The sequence below is a fragment of the Stegostoma tigrinum genome, chromosome 31 (genome assembly GCF_030684315.1).
Source record: "Stegostoma tigrinum isolate sSteTig4 chromosome 31, sSteTig4.hap1, whole genome shotgun sequence".
Lineage (NCBI taxonomy): Eukaryota > Metazoa > Chordata > Chondrichthyes > Orectolobiformes > Stegostomatidae > Stegostoma > Stegostoma tigrinum.
Genome location: NC_081384.1, coordinates 39,344,871 through 39,369,745, shown reverse-complemented (window position 1 = coordinate 39,369,745; position 24,875 = coordinate 39,344,871).

Genomic DNA, 24,875 nt, shown 5'->3' with positions numbered 1-24,875 from the left:
GGTCCTGTGACCATTCTTCAGAAATGGACCCGCAACGTTAACTCTGATTTTTTTTCACAAATACTGCCAGACCTGCTGAGCTTCTCCAGCAACTTTTGTTTTTGCTCCTGATATACAGCATCCACAGTTTTTTCAGTTTCCAAGTTGTAGCTGTCATGGGTGTGTTTGATGGGGAGCATAGAGAGCTTTATTCTGTATCTCCCCTGTGCTGTTCCTATCCTGAGAACTGTTGATGCTAATCTGAATTTCTTTACTTTCCAAATTGAATATTGTATTGCTTAATGACCAAAATATTTTTCAAGGAAAGTTGGGTAAGTTGTTGGTTTTATTCTGAGAATTCTCTTTGCATTTCCTGGCACTGACTCAGCCATGCTTCTCAGGAAATCATTGATATTTATTAGTTTGTTTCTATGCAATTAGACAGATATTACCTCGATAGTCTGCTGAACAATTTATCATATCCCTTATTGCAGAGAAAGTGAACATGTACCTTGTAATATGTGACACGCAATGTAAAAAAACAGGATATAAGGACTAGGAACAGGAGTCGGCAATTCTGCGTCTTGAGCCTGCTCTCCCATTTAATGTGATTGTGGCTCATCTCATCCTGGCCTTTCTGCCTCCCTTCCTGAAACTCCTTAATCCATTACTGATAAAAATCTGTCTATCTCCTCCTTAAATTTATTCAATGTTCTTATTATTCACGCACTTTGGGGTAGTGAATTCCACAGATTCAGAACCCTTTGAGAGAAGTAATTTCTCTTCATCTCTGTTTTAAATCTGCCACCCTTATACTAATACCATGACCTCTCATTCTAGATTGCCAAATATGAGGAAACTTTATCAATTCCTTTAGCCAAATCAGACCTCCCCTAATTCTTCTAAACTTCTGGTGGGAATAGGTCTAAACTGCTTGATCGCTCCTCATAAGACATGCCTTTCATCTGTGGAATTAATCTCTTGAACCCTTTTCAGCCTTGAGTTATAATGTAATCTTTTGTCCGGTAGGATAGCAGACTAGGATTGACCTCAAGTATAACTGGGAATTTCCCAAAATGAGGATATGAACTGCATTCAGGTAGAGGCGAAAGAGGGAGAAGGAGGTGTCTCAATTGATTATGCTGTCTTGAATTTGTGTGGATTTAACGTTATTGATATCTGCTGTTTACAGGATTACCCAGTGCCGGTTATTTCCACATAATGAATGTCATGGCCTGTTTGCTCTTCTTCAAGGTCTCTGAGGAGAAGAAGAACCTGCTGCAGCTGAAAATCATCATGGCAGAGTCATTGCTTATCTGCCACCTCACTGCAACACGGTGGTGGTAGTGCAACTGTATAGCCTTCTACTTCTCTGTCCAGGATGTGCCCACCTTCCTAACCAGTTGAGTTAATAAATCTGGGTCTTGTACTAAGTTTTTGATTTTTTTGGAATATGTGTCAGCAAATGACACGGCAGGGTAATTCTGAAGGTGGGTGATTAGGAAGTGATTCTCTGCACTCCCTCCAGCTTCGGGTTGTTGGGAATGACCTGGTCTACGCTGGGCAGCCAGAGTGTGCCACGCTTGTGGTAGACCTAGCCACATGATGATCAACTGAGCATGGTCTTTTGCAAGAAGTAGGAAGAGACCAAACCACAAAGGAGCCCAAACACTTGCCAGACCAGCAGTAAGGAGACTTCCTTCCCTACATGGATGACAAGGACTGCTGCTATTTGGATAAGAGAAGAAAAGGGCAGCACCTTCAGAATGGCCAGCAAAACTTGTGAGAGTTAGTGAAGGAGGCCTCTGAGCCCCAGAACATCGCAGACGGTAGTACTCAGTTCATCACAGCTCCAGGAAGCCGGGAGCTACAATACCCTTGAAGGGAAACTGATGGAGGAGTATTGCTGCAACAGCGAATAGTCCAGATCTTGTCCTGACATTACGTGTTGGTGCCACCTGGGAAAGACTGAGGGGGAGACCAGAATAATATTCTTAACCCATTACAAGAAAGACAATGTGTAATCACGACAGAATAACAGGGATGCAGGAGCAGACCCCCAAAAGTAAGAAATTGTCAAAGTCAAATGGTAATGTTAAGTGATAAAACTTTTTGAAATGAGAAGTTAAAGATGGAAAATGCTGGAGAATGTCCCCAGGTCTGGCAGCACGTGTAGGGGGAGAAACAAAGTTAAAGTTTTAAGTCCATTTCAGAACAACAATAGGACATGGTAGCTTTGAAGAATGGTCGCTGGACTTGAGACATTAATTTTGCCTTCTCCCCACAGAAGTTTCCAGAACTGCTGAGTTTCTCCAGCAATTTCTGTTTTTATTTTAGATCTTCAGCATCCACAGTTCTCTTTTTTATATTAATGATAGAGTTCCCCTTTCTTCCTTTCCATTCCTCTAGTCTCAACATTCAAAGGATCATCTTTCATCATTTCTGCTGCCTCCAGCAGGATGCCACCACCAAACACTTCTTCCCCTTTCCTCCACTGTCAACATTCTGGAGGGAAGGTTCCCTTCAGGGTACGATGGTCCACTTTTCCTTTAATCCCAACATCCGTTTATAGCCTCACGGCATCTTCCCCTGCAACCACGGAAGGTATAACACCTGTCTGTTCATTTCCTCCCTCCTCAGTATCCAAGGGCCCAAGCACATTCCAGGTAAAGCAGCACTTTACCTGCACATCCCACAATCTAGTCTATTGCATTTGCTGCTCATGGTCTCTTCTACACTGGAGAAACAAAGCATAGATATGGTGACCACTTTGCAGAACACTTGTGTTCTGTTGCAAAAAAAGACCCTGAATTTCCAGTTGCCTGCCACTTCAACACATCATCCTGTTCTCTGTCCAACATCTCTGTCTCAGTTTTGTTACAGTGCTCCAGCAATGCTCAGTGCAGCTGGAAGAACAGCACCTCATTTTCCACTTGGGGACCCTGCAGCCTTCCGGACTCAATATTGCATTCAATAACTTTATGGCTAGTTCAAACTGGCCTTGGGAGCCAAGGTAAATTGAAATAAGAGTGAGGCCATGTTCTTTGGGAACTGGGCTGTGTCCCTTTCACTGTTGGGTCAGATCACCTGAAGGTGCGAGGGATCTGGTTCAGTCGGTCTGAGGCATGGACTAAAATCTAGGAGGAGCAAATAACTATGGTGGAACAAAAACTGGGCATGGGAGGTCTCCATTGCAGAGAAGTATCTGGTCACTAGGTCCGTGGTGCTCTTGGCCTTGCTGCTTGTGGTATAGGTCTGGCTCTTTCTTACTCTTGTTAGAGACGTGCTTGTGTGATCACCCAAGTCACCTTACACTTTACCTGGAGATCAAAAATGGGCCACATTCACAGGGATGCAATGTACAATGTAAAAAGGGGATAAACATGCACTCAGTTGTCCTTCTCCAAATCTAATACAGGCAGTGGTGTACTGGTATTATCACCGCACTACTACTCTAGGAATGCAGGCAGTCCTCTGGGGACCTGGGTGCAAATTCTGCTATGGTAGGTGGTGCAATTTGAATTCAATAAAAATCTGGAATCTAATGGTGACCATAAAGCCCTTGTTCCTTAAAAGCCTATGTGGATCATTAATGTTCTTTATGGAAGGAAACTGCTATCTTTTCCTGGTCTGACCTACAAGTGACTTCAGACCCATAGCAATGTGGTTGACTCTTAATTGCCTCTTCGGGAAATTAGACATGGGTAATAAATGCTAGTGTAGCCAGTGACACTCATATCCCATGAGTGAATTTAAAAAAGTCCACTTTTGTATATGACTGCATTAAGCCATGTGCCGACCCTGAGTATGCAAAACACTAAGTGTCACTAAGTGCTGAGGTTCCACCTGTCCCAGGCTGCAAAGGAACAGTCTGGCTACATTGCTGTGGAACACTCCAAATAGCTGGCTGGGATATGGGCCAAGGGCAGGTGGGACTAGTTTAGTTTGGGATTATGGTTGGCATGGGCTGGTTGGACGGAAGAGTCTGCTTCCATGATATTTGACTCTATGGCACTATGCCCTCTCATTTGTCCCTCATGGAGATGTTCATGCAGAGAAACACCCTTGAGCATTAGCCTAATTATTTAGTAGTCAGCGTGTAACATCCTTGAGGCCCTGTGGGAAAAGATCCTGTTGGATGATTTCCTGAGCAAACGGTCAAAAGTAATTTGAAAGATGACCTCTTTGTCAGAATTTTCTCATAAACACCAATAATTGGCGAGGCTGATATGAGAAAAGTCATTCTTGTTGGATCCCTCTTACACATCTGAAGTCTCAACACTCTGCACATTGCCCTCAAGGTAGTTATCGTGGAAGAGACTGCTGTGCAATGTGCCTTTGCAAAGAAAGTCTGGAGAGAGATGCAGCAATTTTTGTCAAGGTACAATTGCTTGATACTAGCCAGAGCAAAGCAGCCCACTTGATCCACAAACATAACACTCGAACCACCACCAACGCCCAGTAACAGCATTAGATACTATCTACAAGATGCACTGCAGAAATTCTCCCAAGCCTGTTACACAGCACTTTCCACCTAGTACAAGATTCCATCGAGAAGAACAAGGGCAGTAGATACATGGGAACACCACCCCCTACAAGTTCATCTCCAAGCCACTCACCATCTTGACATGGAAATATATCATCATTCCTTTACTGTCGCTGGGTCAAAATCCCTCCCTGACAACATTGTGCATCTACCTGCATCAAATGGAATGCAGCGGTTCAAGAAAGCAGCTCACCATTGCCTTCTCAAGGGCATTTAGGGATGGGCAGTAAATGCTGGTCAAGGTAGCCCATTCACCCCATGAATGAATTTGGAAAAAACACTAACAAATGAATGAAAAAACAAAAATGTAGTATGGAGACAAGTTAACTTTGAAATGTTGAAATATTTTGTAACATAAACTTAAAAAGAAATGAATAAAGTACATTTTTAGAAAAGATGTCTAACATAACTCATGTCCTTTTGACAATAATGCACAACCAATTCTTTTGGTTGGAAGTCACAAAGATATTTACTATGAAAACTTGTGGACTCTATATAAAGATTAGGCCTACGTCTCCATTGTGTTCCATATTTCTCAAATTGTTAGCAATAATGCACATGGATAAGAAATAGAAGAAAATGCAGTTACCTTTAGTTTCACAGGGTGTGGGATCTTTATCCTCCATACAATCAATCCTACCAACACTTAGTAGTGTTTAATGCAAGATAGTCTTTGTAGTGAGTGGATTAGTAATTAAGAGAGTGGTGCAGTTGGGACCTTGGCTCAATTTATTGATCTCAGTAACTTGAATCAGGACTTACCTGTTGCACCCACCAAACCAGCGCTGGATAATCAATTTTCTAGATTGTTCTGATGCTCTAAGATTTAAACGTTAACCTCCAGGGCAATTACTGAAACCAACCTATATGCATTTTTTATTCAATCACAGGATGAGGGCATCACTGGCTAGGCCAGCATTTATTGCCCATCGCTAATGGGTGGCTCAGCTCATTGGTTAGCACTGGTGCCTCACAGTGTCAGCGACCCAGGTTCCATTCCACCCTTGGGTGACTCTCTTTGTGGAATTTGCATGTTCTCCCCATGCCTGTGCAATTTTCCTCTGGGTGATCCAATTTCCTCCCACAGATCAAAAGTGTGGATTAACCATGCTAAATTGCCCATACTGACTAGTGGAGTAGCCATAGTAATTACAGGGTTAGGTTGGGGTGTGTGTTTCTGGGCACAATACTCTTTGGAGGGTCAGTGTGGATTCGATGGATCAAATGGCCTGCTTCCACACTGTTAGAGATTCTATGAATTACTGAAACCAACCTACAGACCTATTTTTTTCATTCATTCACAGGATGTGGGCATCACTGGCTAGGCCAGCATTTATTGGCCCATTGCTAATTGCCCAGTTAAGAGTCAACCACATTGCTATAGGTCTGGAGTCACATATAGGCCAGACCAGGTAAGGATGGCAGCTTCCTTCCCTAAAGGGCATTATTGAACTAGAGGGGCTTTCCTGACAATTGACAATAGATTCAGACATTTAATTCCAGACTTCTTTTGGATTCACATTTCACATCTTCCACAGCTGGATTCAACCCCAGGTCCCCAAAACATTACCTATATCTCTGGATTAACAGTTGAGTGATAATACCAATAGGCCATTGCCTCCCCTTATATGGTTAAACACTTCTGTTCATTAATGATAAACATATTGGTGATGGGTAAAAATGCTAAGAGTCATCCAATCCAATAACCAAGGGTGTGTTTGCATTAGAGTTTGAATGAGGATGTAGTGTGGCAGATTTTTTGGTGATATGGAGGCATGGGCATAGTAGTTACATACATGGAGGAGGGAGTTCGTGCAATAAGACCTCCCGGTGTGGTATCCAATCCGAAGCAGAATCCAGCACTATTTTCAACCAGCTCACAATCAAGTTTCCTAAACAGTATTAGTTAAACTGATGATATTTTGTACCCTAAAGGGTTAATCACCCATTATTTCCAAATGTGTTTACTCTGTGATCTGTCATCCGGCATCTTAGAGAAAGTAAAATGTCAACCTGTGCCTTTTATTGAAATGCTGGGAATTAGTGTTAGCAATTCATTGCATGTGTTCCCTTGACAGTCTTACTGGGTGTAGAATTTTCACATTCACAACACAGACATGAAACCACCAGGGGATGGGGCTGTCAGAGACTGATTCTGCTCTTTGCTGCATCTTAAAATTTTCTTTTGTATAACAAACGTCTAGAGAGAAATTTTTCTTCTGATATCCTGGTGATCAGCCCTGTCTTTACTGTTCTGAGGACTTGGCACCTGAGGGATTAAAGCCTGGATCCACTCTCTTTTGTATAAGCCTTTCTTGCTAAAAAGCATTGTTCTGACAGAGAGAATCCTGACTTCGCAGAGCTAGTCCACCCAAAATGGACATCACCTGCAAAATGCCTCATATCCATTGCCACATTTTGTGAATGCATTTGCCTGTTCTATTCTTCTTAACAGTTTATATGTTCACATCAGTTCAGTTAAATTTTGCCCAGCCAACCGTGCATTCAGTTTTGCAATCTAAGTCATACTGAGCCCTGAAGGCCTAGTAACGTAGAAGATATCAGACAAAACATCCACCAACTTCTGGTTAGAACTCACTGCGTGGTGGTAATGTTGTCACTTGATTGTAGTAGGGAGCGATTATGAAAGTGCCATCCATTCTGCAACAGCCTGATCCCACCTTCCTGAACTTACTCTATTGTTCTCAGGTTACAGCATCTCCAAGTGTTTTCTAAACTTGCTGGCACAGTAACATTAGTTCTGACACTTGCCGGTACAGGTACCTGCTGAATGTGGCTCTTTTCAGCTGTTGAAGAACTGCTCTGTGGTCACAGTGTAGATTCCACCTATCGAAAGGCACAGTGAACATGTTCTTCTTAGCAAGATAAGTGCAGGATGCAGCAGCATCCTGTATATATGGCCTTCTTCAACAACACAGCAGCATCCCTGACTATCAAAATCCAAAGCAACTGATGGGCAACATGCATTAATACTCATGCCTTGAAAACCACCTTTCAGTGAGGGCAGACATCGATGGTAAAATTCACTTTGCCTTCAGTTTTTCATGCAGTCTTTACCATCTGAGGAACAGAGGATTTCAAGACAAAAACCTTAAACATGACACCAAGTCTACAGGCCAGCTGTTTAATAGCCTGCTTCAGGCAAATGGACAATATACAACAGATATCTAAAACCTCCCGAAATATCAACAATGATGCCTCCGCACAGTCCTGCAAATCCACTAACAGGAAATGTACCTCAAAACTGGAGTCCTCTCTCAGGCCCAAAGTCGCCAATATTGAGGCAGTGGTTACAGTCAATCAGCTGTGTTGGGTGGGTCACATTGTCTGAATATCCAATACAAATCTCTGTAACAAGCTCTCAACACTGAGCTCTCAGTGAGCTAGTGATTCACGGCAAGTGATTCCCAAAAGCGTAGACAAACACTTCAAGGACATCTTCAAAGCCTCCCTCAGAAAATGTAGTATCTTCAATTACTTGTGGGAATTGAGCCCATGACCACTCAAACTGGAGAAGAACATTGACGATGGAGTGGCCCTGATAGGCCCAGAGAGAGGCCAAGTACAAACATGGAAAGATCACGTGAAAACCTGAGCAGGCACACCCCCCCACCCCACCCCATTCTGCCCCAACAACCCATTGTAGTAAACACCAGCTGCACCACCTGGGTCAACCTGTGCACATTCAGAATTTGATTGTTTAAATCACTTTAGGATCCATAGCTCCAGACTGAAAGAAAGTTGTCTTCAATCACAAGGGACTGTCCCAGAAGAAGAAGGCAGTCCCATGGGCACTCCCTCACTGGGTACGGCTATACTAGGACTGATACTTAGTCGGTACAGTTCCAATGTCAACGATTTTCACTGGGGAAGTTTCTATTGGGTCTGATGCTGAGTACAATTTCATTAGGCCTGTTTCTCATTAGGTGCAGTTCCATTCGCGCTGACTCTTTTACAGGATTTAATTTGATTCTTACTAGGTACAGTTTCATTGGCACTGACACATGCTGGGTGGAGCTCTGTGCCAGGGCTTTGGGAGGTGTAGGGTGTTAACTTTTACTGGCTGTAGTACATGCATTCTGACCCTTATTGGGTACAGCTTCATTAACACTGATCCTTACTGTGTACAGTTTCATTGGCACTGATATTTACTAGGTACAGCTCCACTGGCACTGACCCTTACTGGATAAAACTTCATTGGCACTGACCCTCACTAGGCACAGGTCTGTTGGCACTGACCCTTTCTGGATACAGCTCCATTGGCACTGACTGTTACTGGGTACAGCTCTATTGGCACTGACTGTTACTGGGTACAGCTCTATTAGCACTGACTATAACTAGGTATAGTTCCATTGGCATGGACCCTGACTAGGTACAAGTCCATTAATACTGACCCTTACTGGGTATAACTCCAATGGCACTGACTGTTACTGGGTACAGCTCCATTCGTGTTAATACCTGCTGTCAGATATATTTAGTCATGACAGTCCAACATTATTGTATGTGGATGGCTCAGTTGGCAAGCTGGTATTTTCCTTGCCAAGAGTTTTGTCTGTCCATAAGTGTGGCAGGAAGAAATAAACTTTGGGATAGGATACACTCTTAAACTTCTTATTTCAGCTTCAAATGGTGTTTGCACTAAAAGTTTGCAGAAAATCTTTAAGTATAACATGATCCTTCTGAAAGAACTCTTCAATCATAAATGAGCCTGTGTTAAGAGGTGCAGTATCCCAGGCCAGTGATACAGAAACAGAGATAAATGCGTCTAGAGGCCACAATCAATCCTCATTGCCTGCTGCAGGCTGTAATTAGACAGGGAACACTCAGTGTATTTGTCGTGTTGGCTTCATATGAGCAACGATGCTAAAGAAATAACAATTACTGGAGACCTGAGCATGGTCGCATGCTGTGATCTTCAACCCACTGAGAAATGGTTTTGAGTGTCTAGTTTCATTTGTGAGACAGAAATACAGAATTCAGCTGCTGGAGTTGAAGCGCAGCCATAACTCCTGAAGTAAACTTGGTGCACAAATTTCCAAGTCCACTTACATAGGACCATTTTCTCTTTTCCTGTCATATTGGGCGGAGTGGCTGAAGCAATTTTCCACTGGCTTTCTTTTGTCATCTGCCCTCTCATGCAAGATTTTGCAATGGTTTCCATTAACATTATAGCAAGGGTTCTGGGCAATCCTTGGAAATGTGGGACCCCACTGGTTAGGCATGCATTATTTGGATTTCATTTTAAGGAATGATGGCTAATGGCCCCAAATAGAGTCAGGAGCATTACTGCCCCAGTACCAATCTGTCACAGCCAGACAATAGGCTCCATTAGTATACAAATCAGGATGCAATTATTCTACTCTAATTTATTCTACCCATGTGCAGCTGCAAGTGTCTCAGGAAGGGACATTGACAGTTTGATGTTATTTGGGATTTCTCTCAGTATTGCCATCAATGACAATGAGTTTGACTGGCCCTTATTTTAGAAAATACCTATGACTGACAAAGTAGTCAAAGCAAAGTAATTTCCTGGGGCTAACAACAGAACAGGCCGTACCCCTCAAATGGCTCCTACCCCTGCATTGCAGGCAACTGCTTCAGCCGTCAACTGCCAGATCTGGCCTGAACTTTCAATCGCACAGTCTTCTCCTGAAACAGCTGTCTATTTCAGGATTATCTTTCCATGAAATGATAACCCTGACTCCCCTGTTATGGGAGGAGCTCCTACACTTCATCTCTGAAACTGGCACCATTCTATTCACTGCCTCTGCCTTTTCTCTTTCCCTCCACCTGGACTTGTAGGTCAAACATCCCCAACGGCCCTATCCTCAACTCTTATTTTCTCTCTGCTTTCTCTCAAGCCCTTCATCACCTCATCTCATCTCATGGCACCTTGTTATTCTACCCCCTACACATCAAACTAGCAACTCGATGGTACTGTCTGCACAAGTTCTAGCCCTTAATTATTCAAATCGTTTGCCAGCATCCCTCTCTTAAAGACAATCTCTGTCCTTGCAAACTGCCATCCTGTCTTCAACCTTTCGTTCTTCTATAGAAAGCTTTAAATGTGTTGTCATCTCCCAAATCTATGCCTGTCAGTCCTTGAACTCCATATTTAAGTCCTTTCCATCAGGTTTCTAGCCCTGTTATAATATTCAGATTATTCAGAAGACTAGAAATGACATCCTACAGCTGAAACAGTCAGCTGAAACCTTTCACCCATCTGAACCAGTCTGCAGCCTTCCTCAAGAGTGACCACTTCATCCTCCTCCAATATCTTTCCTTTGTTGTCTAGCTGAATGGCACTGCTCTCATTTCCTCCAGGTCTTAATTATCTATGCATAGTCAGAGAATTAATACAATGGCTTCTTTTTGACCAAGAATTGAGTTTGCTATCATCTGTCTACTCTTTGATGTCCAGAACACAGCCAGACACCACTCCTGCCTCTATTTAGCTGTTGCTGAAACCTTCATTTATGGTGATGTTACCTCCAGATTTCATCATCCCACCATTTTTCCAGCTGCAAAAATTTAGAAATCACTGAATGCAGAAGATGAAGTTTCTTTTTGGGAAATTTGCCAAGCTGAATCATTCAATCCTCCTGCATGAGCATTCTTCTCTGAGTCACAAGCCATTCAATCCTATCCTGATAGGTAAGGTGATCCTACCAAGGATGTCATGTCAGTTGACTGATCAAATTAACATCAGCCCTAGTAATGAAAGGATTGAGCCGAAGGGTGAGTAACAGTTCTATCTGCTAATTCTCACTTGGCTGCTTACACACATTGAAAATATGCTCAAGTAACTGAAATGCACTCAATGTTCAAAAGCACTCTTTTACTCTCTTGAGTGAACCTCAGAAATGTGAGAAATACAAGAGAAATGTCAAACTGCAGGAACGTGTGGAGTTTAGGTGCATGTGAGAGGAAAATGTCAGCAGCTCAGGAAGCTGCAACCTTACCCACCAACTTCTTCGTCTCCATCCTGTGTGTTCTGCCAGAGTAACCACCTCAGAATGGGGAGGTTTATTAATATTAATAGCTCAGTTACAGTTGGACTAACATGGTAGTTGCACATTAACTTTGGATCTTTCGATTTCCCAAGCTTTCTAAAAACTTATCAGTGAACATTAGCTGAGGCTATGTAGCTGCTGGTGGGAAGTGATTTTTAACATTTTAAAAAATTAATAGGGACATGGTCTCACCTATTAGATAGCATCTATTGACCATCCTTAATGACCCTCGATAGGAGATGATGAGCAAACATCTTGCACTGTTATTATCATTGCGGTGTAGGTACGCCCACAGTAATATTATAGACAATACTTGTGATTTTAACCCAGTGGCAGTGAAATAATGGCACTAAAATTCTAAGTCAGGAGGGTGAGTGTCTTGGAGAGGGCCTGATGGCGGTGCTGATCCCATCTATCATGTTCTTCTAAAGGGTAATGGTTATGAGTTTGAAAGGTGCTGGAAATGAGACTTGGGCAGATTGCAGATGGTACTCACTCCAGCTAATGCATATTTGTGCCGGAGTGACTGAATGTGGAGCCTGGTGGGCGGGGTGTTAAGTAAGTAAGCTGCATGTTCCTGGACTGTGACAAGCTTCTTGAGTGTTGTTGGATCTGCACTGATTCAGGCAAATGGTTAAGTATTCCATCATATTCCTTACTTGTGCCTTGCTGTTGGTGAGTAGGCACTGGGGAAACAGGACATGAGTTACTTACAGGATTCCTAGCCTCTGGCCTTCTCTTGCGTAGCCACATTATATACATGGCTGGTCCAGTTCAGTCTCTCATCAATGGTAACCTCTCGGATTTTGATAGTTAGGAATTCAGTGATTGTAATACCACTGAATGTCAAGGAGAGATTGTTAGATTCTTCTTGTTAGAGATGTTTATTGCCTGGCACTTATGTGGCATGAATGTTTCTTGCCATTCATCAGCCGAAACTGAATATTTGTCTAGGTCATGTTGCTAGGCTATGTATAGACTGCTTCAGTATCTGCAGAGTTCCAAAATGATATTGAACATTGGGCAATAATTTGCAAACATCTCCACTTCTAACCTTTAAAATGGAAGGAAGGTCATTGATAAAGCAGCTAAAGCTGGTAGGGCAGAGTACTTAACCCTGAAGAACTCCTGAAGAGATGTCCTGGAGCTGACATGATTGACCCCAAAAGCCATAACTTTCTTTGTTTGTGCCAGATATAACTCCAAACAGTGGAGAATTTCCTCAGAGATAACAGGAACTGCAGATGCTGGAGAATCCGAGATAACAAGGTGTGGAGCTGGATGAACACAGCAGACCAAGCAGCATCTTAGGAGCAGGAAAGCTGACGTTTCGGGCCTAGACCCTTCATCAGAAGTGGGGGAGGGTAAGAGGGTTCTGAAATAAATAGAGAAAGATGGGGAAGCAGTTCGAAGATGGTTAGAAGAGAAGATAGGTGGAGAGGAGACAGACAAGTTACAAGAGAGTTGCAGTGGGAGAGAGATCCCTGAGGTTTGTCCAGAGAGAGGAGGGTAACTTCTTCAGGTTAGGCATCCTTAGAAGAGGCTTTGCAGTGAGGTTAAAATTTATCCGAGATAACAAGGTGTGGAGCTGGATGAACACAGCAGGCTAAGCAGCATCTTAGAATTTTCCTCCCAGATTCCCAATGACTGCAGTTTTGTTAGGGGTCCTAATGCCACATATGGTTAAATACAGCCTTGATGTCAAGGGAAACCATTTTCATAAAGCCTTTGGAATTCAGCTCCTTTGCCCATGTTTGGACCAAGGCTGTAATGATGGTCATAAATTGAGTAACTTGAACTGAGAAATTTTATACACTTTGAAGATTTTGTTTAAAGTTTCCTCTGATCAGGTTCCTCTGATCAAAATGTGGAGCTGGATGAACACAGCAGGCCAAGCAGCATCTTAGGAGCACAAAAGCTGACGTTTCAGGCCTATACTCTTCATCAGGAAAGCATGAAGTGTCTAGGGCCAAAACGTCACCTTTTGTGCTCCTGAGATGCTGCTTAGCCTGCTGTGTTCATCCAGCTCCACACTTTGTTCTTTCAGATTCTCCAGCATCTGCAGTTCCCATTATCTCTGTACAGGTTCCTCTTTCTTGATGTGTTTGAAATTTTGGATCTGCAGGAAGGACTAAATGCAGAGTATGGATTTTCACTGATGTTGCTGCCATTGTAGAGGAGATCAGGGGAAAGGTGATGTTGGCATCATTATGTTACATAGAAACATAGAAAACAGGTGCAAGAGTAGACATCGCTATTCAATATGATCATGGCTGATCATGCACTTTCGGTATCACACTCTCGCTTTCTCCCTATACACCTGCACTCCCATCAGGCCCTCTCCAAGACACTCACCCTCCTGACTTAGAATTTTAGTGCCATTATTTCACTGCCACTGGGTTAAAATCACAAGTATTGTTTATAATATTACTGTGGGCGCACCTACACCGCAATGATAATAGCAGTGCAAGATGTTTGCTCATCATCATCCCTTTAGTTAGAAGGATCACATCCAGTTCCCTCTTGAATATATCTAATGAAATGACCCCAAAAGCTTTCTGTGGGATTCATTACTACTCAAGATGTCCTAATTCTTGCATAACTTTTTTCAGTTCCGTCAATGCACCGATCTAAAAGCAAAGGCAATTTGAAACCCACTTCCGTATCCTATACACAAACATAAAGCAGTTCTGCAAATAATACAGCCTCACTTTCATGGCCTCCCACTTTCCATACCAGTCTCATCAGACTTTAGGTGAGGTAGAGATGGGTTGATTAGATTCCTGTTAAACCACTGACTTATCCTTGCCTAGGATTGGAGCCAATGACAGCTCCATTGAAGGCTGGTCCATCTGCACTGATGCAGTGGAAGACTTGCCCATTCAGAAAGGGTCAGGGCTCAGAAGGGGGAATGCTGACCTGAGGCAATGGTAACTGACAAGAAATGGAAATACTATGAATCAAACTCCCCTTTCACAATCAAACCTATCATGATCCTGCCACATACCCAACAATGTGCACTTTATTGCAGATCATAGCGGCGATGAATAGCCTAGGTTTATGCAACATTCATTCTCCTTAAGGAGGTATTTAGAGTGTGACAGTCATTAATCATTCAATTGCTGCATTTGACACTCTAATTAGTTCGTCAGTCTATAAATGGAAGAAAATCTCTACAACCTGGCCCACATGGAAGTGCAAGTATCTGAGCTGGTGCATGATCTGAATAAGTCCTGTGACGGAGGAGGAACACTGCAATCTGATTGGCATAATTGGCAACCACCAATCATGCCATCTTTACATTTGCATCCTCTTCTTCCAGCCAAGAATGAAGAAAATCTTGCTCCACGTCCTTACCATCCCCAACAGCATGTCCAATCAGGTTCTGGTGAAAAATAACATAGTCTTTGTCTATCTAGTCTCCATAATAAAACTTATATGGTTCCCCATGCCAACTTCAAATTTCAACTGACCTATTTGTAGTGTCCATTTAAATACTGGGATTGAAACTGTGAACTATTCACAAACAAAAACAGAAGGCGATGGTCGAGGGACCAAAAGCTTACATCCAGTGGAGTTCCACAATGATCACTGTTGGGGGGGCCTGGCTATTTGAAAAACATATATAAATGATTTGGACTTGAATGTAGAAGGGTTGATCAGTAAGTTTGTGGATGATATGAAAGATGATGGGCTGATAAATAATGAGGAGAATAGCCTTAGATTATGAGAGGATAGAGATGGGTTGGTCTGATGGGCTACCTAGAACACACCTCCTTCCATCCACCTTCTTGCAAAAATGTCATCCCCTATTCCCAATTCCTTTGCCTCCGCCGTATCTGCTCCCAGGATGAGGCATTCCACTCCCGCACAGCTCAGATAACCTTGTTTTTCAAGTACCGCAACATTCCCCCTGCAGTGGTCGAGAACTCCCTCGACCATGTCGCCCGCATTTCCTGCAACTCATCCCTCACACCCCGTCCCCACAATAACAACCAAAAGAGAATCCCACTCATCCTCACATACCAACCCACCAACCTCCGGATCCAACGCATCATCCTCTAACACTTCCGCCATCTGCAATCCGACCCCACGACCAAAGACATTTGTCCCTCCCCACCCTTGGTCTGCTTTCCGGAGAGACCACTCTCTCCGTGACTCCCTTGTCCGCTCCACACTCTCCTCCAGCCCCACCACACCCGGTACATTTTCCTGCAACCGTAGGAAGTGCTATACATGCCCCCACACCTCCTCCCTCACCCTCATCCCAGGCCCCAAGAAGACTTTCCACTTCAAGCAGACGTTCACCTGCACATCTGCCAATGTGGTATACTGCATCAACTGTACCCGGTGTGGCTTCCTCTACACTGGGGAAACCAAGCAGAGGCTTGGGGACCGCTTTGCAGAACAGTTCGCAAAAAACAGCTGCACCTCCTGGCTTTGAACCATTTCAACTCCCCATCCAATTCCTCAGACGACATGTCCATCCTGGGCCTCCTGCAGTGCCACAACGATGCCACCCAAAGGTTGCAGGAACAGCAACTCATATTCCACATGGGAACCCTGCAGCCCAATGGTATCAATGTGGATTTCACAAGCTTCAAAATCTCCCCTCCCCCCATCGCATCCCAAAACCAGCCAAACTCGTCCCTGCCTTCCTAAACTGTTCTCCCTCTCACTTATTCCCTCCTCCCACCTCAAGCTGCACCCCCATCTCCTACCTACTAGCCTCATTCCACCGCTTTGAGTTGTCCATCCTCCCTGGAATGACCTATCTCCTCCCTACCTCTCCACCTACATTCTCCTTTACTGACTCCATGCCCGCCTCTTTAACTTGTCTGTCTCCTCTCCACCTATGTTCTTCTCTATCCATCTTCAATCCACCTCCCCCTGTCTCCCTATTTATTTCAGAACCCTCTTCCCCTCCCCCATTTCTGATGAAGGGTCCAGGGGCGAAACATCAGCTTTCCTGCTCCTAAGATGTTGCTTGGCCTGCTGTGTTCATCCAGCTCTACACCTTGTTATCTTGGTCGGATGGGCTGATCGGTTGTGAATGGAATTCAATGTAATAAGTGTGAGGTGGTGCAGTTGGACAGGACAAACTAGGCAATGGAATACATGATCCTAGGAAGCACCAGGATCAGAGGGACCAGTGCATGCAAACTGATCCCTTAAGGTATCAGGACAGGTGGATAAAAGGTTCAGAAGGCAAATGGGATACTTGCATTTATGAGCTAAGGCATAGAATTTAAGTGCAAGGAGATTATGCTGGAATTGTGTAAAACATTGATTAGGCTGCACTTAGAGTACTGTGTGCAGTTCTGGAATCCACATTTTAGGAGGGATATGATTGCACTGGAGTGGGTGCAGAGGAGATTTACCAGGATGCTGCCTGTGCTGGAAAGCTTCAGTTATGACAGGAGATTGAAAAGAGTCATAGAAGTCTACAGCCTGGGGTAAAAAAAGCCTTTTGGCCCACTCTGATTTCTTTAGAGTTGAGGAGGAGTCTAAGAGGGTGTGAGAGATGATTGAGATAAATGAAGTTATGTGGCACAAAGCCAGGGTAGACAGGAAGCCTTGGCTGAGGGGTAAATGACCAGGTAATGGGCAGCAAATTTAGAGCAGGTGTGAAGAAAGTGGGACTCTGGACTCGCTGCCTGTCAGAGCGGCAGAAACTCTCCTAACATTGAAGAAGTATCTAGATGTGTTTTTGTGATACCAAGGCATAAAAGGCTGTGGGCCCAGTGCTGGAAAATGTGATTAAAATAGCCAGACAGATGCTTTTGACCAGAAAAGACTCAATAGGCTGAAGGGCCTTTTACTGTGCTATAAACCTCCATGACTGTTAAACCACTGGCTGGCAAGAGCCACAGAATGGGATGCTTTGTTGTGAGTATAATATTTTCCTAATTAACCTGTTCAGAGAATTTGATACCCTTGGAGCAGATCGGATTTGAACTTGGCTCAGAGGGAGGGGCACTGCGCTAGCATCCAGCCACTGTTTGTGTTTGTGACCCTAACACATTCTTTTGTCTTACTCAGGAAGTCTTTATTTGACCCTTTCCTATAAATCTTCCCATACACTGTCCATTCAAACACTCCCAAGCTGGAACAGCAGGGATTAGATACAGAATAAAGCTCCCTGTGCACTGTCACCAGCAAACACTCCCAAGATTGGTCTGGTACAGGTTTAGATATAGAGTAAAGCTTCCCCTGCATTGTCCCATTAATCAATCTCAGAATTGACATAGAAACATTAGAACCTGTTGTTGCTCCCAACCCAGGAGTTACATATGAGGTTAGATAGAGATAGAGAGTAAACTCCTCTGATGCTGATATAACTCACCTAGCTGAGCGTTAAAAATATAAATATTAATGATAAAGTTTGTAATATTATTCTGCAGCTAATCAATCACTTGCAGTGCTTTATGTGACAAGGAGCAACCTGTAATGTAATTTGTGACTCTGGGGAGACTGAGCAATGTTGAGCAGACACTGCAATGTAAACTGGTCAAAATCAATAAAGGACGATATATTTCACTGAGTGTTAGAGTTGTGTCACGTACAGCTCTGACTTTGTATTTCAATAAAGCGAAGAAGCCAAGCTACTTCTGATTGCTGTGACAGAGAGGTAACACCATGAAATATTTACTGTTGGCAAACAGTGATTTATCTGATTTGAAGTAAATGTTCATCAAAGGGGGAATATCTCCTTCTTATAGTTGATGGCATTTGCTTTCAGATCTTTAGCAGCTCGAATTGAACAGATGACTATGTCCTCCCTGCTTATACTCTGCCCCACCACACCTCTATTCTACCCAATCAGGCAGATTTACAATAGACATGACAGACAATGGTTATGACAGGCTAAGTAGGAAAATGGAATTAAGATTACAATCACATCAGCTACAATTGTATTGACCATCGAATGAGGCTTGAGGGACTGAATGGTCTACTCATGTTTCTATTGCCTGTGTTCTTCTCTTATCTCTACCAGCTCATCATCTCCTCAACCATTTATCTCTGCTGCCAGCTAAGTGTCAGGCCACCCAAATTGTAACCCTCTACCCCATCTCTACTTCCCCTCACAGCTCTTACCTGGGCGGTACTATGAATGTTGATACTAGGCCTGTTGTTGAGTTGCTGCTGTATAAAATCTGGTGAAGGTAGATTGCTAATAAGGAGGCTGATAATACATTGAATATTAAAAATCGAATGTTGGAGTATTAAATGGAATATAAACCAATCATTAAGGTGGAAATGTAAAATTAAATCACATTTTTAGGAAAAACATCTTCAGCTAAAGAATCCAAGATCATAGAACGAAAGCACAAATTGATGGAGGCCACTCTGATGCCAGGGGAAAATTGTAATCTGTCTGTCCTCGGAGCATTGATGATTATTCATAGATTGATGACAGATTGTTGATAGATTGAAGTGTATTAATATGGTGATGGGTATTGACAAAGTGATGACTTTGATGTAGGATAGGTAGACTGATAATTTTTATAGATTGATGAGTATTGATAGATTGTTGAGGATGAATAGATTGATACTTTTGATATTTTGATGAAGATTAGTTGAAGATTAATTGATTGGTTGATGACGATGGATAGATTGATGAGAATTGAAAGAAGTTGGTGGAGATGGATGGAGTATGAAGATTGATATCTTGATAAGGAATGACCGCTTAATTATGATTGATACGTTCCTTTGGATGGACAAGAGTGATGAGGGTGGATAAATGGTTGTTTTTAAGCTGCTGGCAGAGGGGAGAGAAAGGATTTGTTCCACTTGCTCCACTTCCTCTTTTATCAATAGCATAAACACACCATTTTACAGCTCATTTAATTTCCAAAGAGTTATAGTATCATAGAGTCACACAGCATGGAAATAGACCTTTTGGTCCGACTGGACTCCAAAACTAACTCTGTTTTTCTGTCACAGTTGCTGCCAGATCTGATCAGTATCTCTAGCACTTTCTGGGTTTTTTTTGCACTCTGGCATATTGATCCCTCTCCCCTTTCCTCAAACCAGTCTTTTCCTGCGCTCCTGTCTTCAGACATCCAAATCATGATCGCCTTGCAGGAGGAAGGAGAGGGACAGCGCTGATGAAGTGGTGCCTGGCACTTGATCTAACAAGCGCAGCCACTTGTTCAGAGGTTTGATCCATTTTGGCCTCCTCCAGGGGACCATTGAATCATACTTACCTGATTTCAGCCAATTCAGTTCTCTCCACATGATATCAAGAAATGGTTTGAGGCACTGGATATTGCAAGGCAATGTGACCTGGCATCATTCTGGCAACAGTGAATTAATGAAGACGTGCTGAAGAACTTGCTGCACCCCAAGATGAGTTGTTCCAGTATAAACATGGCATCTGCCTAACAATGTGGGAAATTGCTCAGGTATGTCCTATACACAAAAATCTAGGACAAACCCAACCCAGCCAATTAATACCTAATCAAGAAATGGAAAAGATCCTTGATAATTTTTTTTAAATGGCATTTGCTAAAAAATAGTCTGCTTGCTGACACTTACATCGAGGTCCCCTAGCTCTTGGCCTCGCTACAAAACCAGTTCAAACATGTTCAGAACAGCTGAACATCATGGGTAGGGTGAGAGTGGCTCCCCTCGATGTCAAGGCTACATTAGATCAAGCCTAGCATTAGCACAACTGGTCCCAGTGGGATTAGGGGAGAAAATCTCAATTACTTGGAGTCAGCTCAAATCAATGGAACTCCATTCCAGATGTTTGTCAGTGTCCCAGCCATCTTCAGCTGCTCCGTTAATGACTTTTCCTCTGTTATTAGGTCAGGAGTGAGAATATTTGCTGATGATTGCACAATTTTCAGCACCACTCACAATGCCTCAGGCACTCAGATGCAGTCCATTTCCAAATGCAAGATCCAGACAATATCAGGTTTGGGCTGCAACTTAGTTATTAACATTTGTCTCATACAAGTGCCAAGCAATAGCCATCCGAAATAACCTTCACTGACCTTCACAGACCATCAATAAATCCCCCATTATTTACATCCTGGGACAACAGTTGGGTAGAAACTGAACTGAATCAGTCATATGAATACCATGGCTTACAACAGCAGGCCAGTAGCTAGGAATCCTGTAATGAGTAACTCATCTCCTAACTCCCAAACCTTGTCCACTATGTACAGGGCATAAATCAGGAGTATGATGGAATACTTCTCACTTGCCAGGATGAGTGCTGCTCCAACAACATTCAAGAAGCTCAAGACAATGCAGCCCACTTGACTGGCATTCCAACCAACATTTTTATTATTCACTCACTCCCTTCATCCGTTCAGCATCAACATACAGTGGTAACAGTGTAAATCACATTGACAAAATATCCAACATCAAAGGTCTTCCATCAAGATGCAGCCGTGAGAAAGACAAGGCTGGCATATGAATGGTGATAACTCAAGTGCAAGTTCTTTTCATATCATTTTAATTTGTAACTAGATTCTTCATAGTTTCTGGGTCAAAATCACGGATCTCCTTCCTAACAGTTCTGTGGGTCTACCACACCCAAGGACAGCTATAATTCACAAAGACATTCTCAACTGCAACCAGTACATTCTCAAGGGCAATTAGGGAGAAGCAACTATTGCTTGCCTAGCCAGCAACACATACACTGCATGAATAAATGATATAAAGCTCAGAATCAGAAACATATCAACCAAGTTTCTTAAGTAACAAACAACAAACTAGTTTATTGTAATCAAAACTTACTTAAGTGTGGATGTAATGATCATTAAAACTATGAAAATGTCTATACAACCAACCATTTTGATAAATAACTTGTTATCTATAAAATATTTTGGCTGTTAAATTAAATGGAGAGAGGTTGCAAAAATCTGCAGCATTGAGGGATGTGGGAGTTCATTTGTATGAATCTTACAGAGCTACCATTCAAATTTAGTGGTATTAGGGAAGGCAAATAAAATGTTCGCCTTTAGTTTGGAGGAATGGAGCTTTTTTTAGAATCCCTACAATGCAGAAGCAGGCTCTTCCACCCATCAGGTCTACACCCACCCAAGAGCATCCCTATCCAATCCCTGTAACCTCACATTTCCCGTGCCTAACCACCTACTCTGCACATCACTGTATAATTTGGCATGGCCCACATGCCTAACATGCATATCTTTAGATTGTGGAAGAAAATCAGAGCACCCAGAGGAAACACACACAGATACAGGGAGAATGCACAAACTCTGCACAGGCACTTGCCTGAAGTTGGAATTGAACCCAGGTCCCTGGGCACAAAGAGGTAGCAGAACTAACCACTAAGCCACCAATTCAATACAAGTCACTAGCTAAACCACAATGAATACTGTGAACAATTGGAGACACCTTATCCATGGGAGGCAGTCCATGGAAGGTTCACTCGGCTGACACCAGGTATAAGGGACCGTCTAATGAGGAGAGTTTGAGTAGATTAGGCCTGTGTTCATTAGAATTTACGAAAATATGATTGAAATATACATAATTCTTAGGGGACTTGTCAGTGTATGTGCAGAGAGGTTGTTTCCCCTTGTGGGAAAGTCGAGGACTACAGGGCATAATCTCAGAACAAGGAGTTGCACATTTAAGACCGAGATGAGGAGGAACTTCTTTTCCCAGAGGGTCATCAATTTATGGAATGGTTTACCGTAGACAGCTGTAGAGGCTGGATCACAACACTGAGACAGACCTATATTTAATCAGTACAGGAAGATAGGGTGAACCAGAAAATGCAGGAGTTGATGCCATAATCTCATTAAATGGAAGAACAGACTCTGTGGGCTGATTGGCCTACTTCTGCACCTACATCTTATGGCCTCATGTCCCTGCTATTACCTTTGGTATCTGTATTAATTAGGTAGGGAATTCCAGGATTTTGAACCAGCAAGAGTGAAAGAACAGGACATATTTCCAAGTCAGGATTGTGAGTGGCTTGGAGCGGACCATTTATTCCCATGTATCAGCTGCCCTTGTCCTTCTAGATGGAAGTGGTTGTGGGTTTAGAAGATGCCATCTTAGATTCTTTGAATTCTGCAGTGTCTCTTGTACGTAGTACACATTGCTGCCATTGAGTATCAGTGGTGGAGGGAGTGAATGCTTGTGGAGGTGGTGTCAGTCAAGCGGGCTGCTTTGTCCTGGATGATGTGAAGCTTCTTGAGTGTTGCTGGGGCTGCACTCATCCAGGCAAGTGGGGAGTATTCCATCACACTCTTGACTTCGGCCTTGATGCTGTCTTGTGGCTGGATGGTGGACAGGCTTTGGGGATTCAGGAGATGAGTTACTTGCTGTAGTATTCCTAGCCTCTTACCTGCTCTAGCTGCCCCTGTGTTTACGTGGCAAGACCGGCTGAATTTCTGATCAACGGTAGCCCCCAGGATGTTGCTAGTGTGAGATTCAGTGATGGTAAAACCACTCAATCTGAAGGAGCAGTAGCTTGATTGTTTCTTATTGGAGATGGTCATTGGCTGGCATTTGAGAGGTGCAGATGTTAGTTGCCAATGTCGGCCCAGGCCTGGATTTTGTTCATGTCTTGCTGCAGTTGAACATGGACTGCTTCAGTATTTGAGGAGTCACAAGTGGGGATGGACATTGTGCAATTATCAGTGAACATCCCCACTTCTGACCTTATGATGGAGGGAAGGGCGTTGATGAAACAGTTGAAGATGGTTGGGCCGAGGACACTATCCTGAGGAACCCCTGCAGAGCTGCCCTGGGCCTGAGATGATTGACCTCCAACAACCAAAGCCATCTTCCTTTGTACACATAGAGCTGCAAACAGGGGATAGTTTGTCCCCTGAAATCCACCGATTCCAGTTTTGATAGGGCTCCTTGATGCCACACTCAGTTGAATGCAGATGTGATGTAATAGGCTGTCACTTTCACCTCAGTTCTGGAATTCAGCTCTTCTGTCCATATTTGAACCAAGGCTGTACTGAGGTCAGGAGCTGAGTGGCCCTGGTGGAACCCAAACTGGGTGTCACTGAGCTGGTTATTGCTGAGCAGGTGCTGTTTCATAGCACTGTTGATGACCCTTTCCATGATTGAGAGTAGACTGATTGGGTGGTAATTGGCTGGGTTGGATCTGTCCTGCTTTTTGTGTATGGGACATACAAGAGCAATTTTCCACATTGTCCCATTCTTGATGGTGGGCATTTTAGTACAATTTTCACCCTTATCAGTGTTGTAACTGTACTAGAAAAACTAGACCAGGTTCGTGGAAAGTTCTGAAACACAAGCTTTCAGTACTATTGCTGGAATGTTGTCAGGGCCCAAAGCCTCTGCAGGCTCCAGTGCCCCCAGCTGTTTCTCAATATCACATGAAATGAATTGAATTAGCTGAAGGGTGATTTCTGTGACGTTGGAGATCACTGAACGAGGTTGAGATGGATCATCCAATTGGCCCTTCTGGCTTTTCCACTATTGCGCTGGGCTCTTCCATCACTGAGTGGCATGGTGGCACCCCCATGGTTAGTATTACTAACTCATAGCACCAAGGTGCTGGGTTCAATTCCACCCTCACAGAGACTCATGGATGCCCAGTCTTGAGTTGCTAGATCTGTCTGAAGTGATAGTGCCACACAACATGATGGAGATTATTCTCAACGCAAAGGCGGGACTTCATCTCTGCAAGGACAGTGCAGTGGTAACTCTTATTGATACTGTTGCGGTCAGATGCGCTTTTACCCAGCAGATGGCAAGGGTGAAGTTGAATATGTATTACCTTCTTTTACGTTCCCTCACCACCTGCTGGAGACTCAATCTAGTAGATGTGTCCTTTAGGACCTGACTAGCTCAATCAGTAGTACATCTGCTGAGGCACTCTTGGTGGTGGACAATAAAATCCCCTCCCTGATTACATTTTGCAACCTTGCCATCCTCAGTACTTTCTCTAAGTGTAGTTCAAAATGGATGAATACTGATTCAACAGCTGAGGGAAGATGATACGTGGGAGGAAGTTTCCTTGTCCATATTTGACCTGAAGATATCAGACTTCATGAGGCCTGCAGTCAATGTTGAGGCCTCCCAGGGCAGTCCCCTCCTGATTGTATCCCACAGTGCTGCCACCTCTGCTGGGTCTGTCCTGCCAGTGGGACAGGACATATCCACAAATGGTGTGTCTGGGACATTACCTGTAAGTTTTGATTTCATAAATATGACTATGTCAAGCTTTGCTTGCCTAGTCTAAGAGACACCTCTCCCAATTTCGGCATAAGCCCCCTGAGGTGAGGAAAGAGGACTTTCCAAGGTTGGCAGGGTTGTTTCTGCCTTTGCCTTTTCCAGTACCTGGGTTG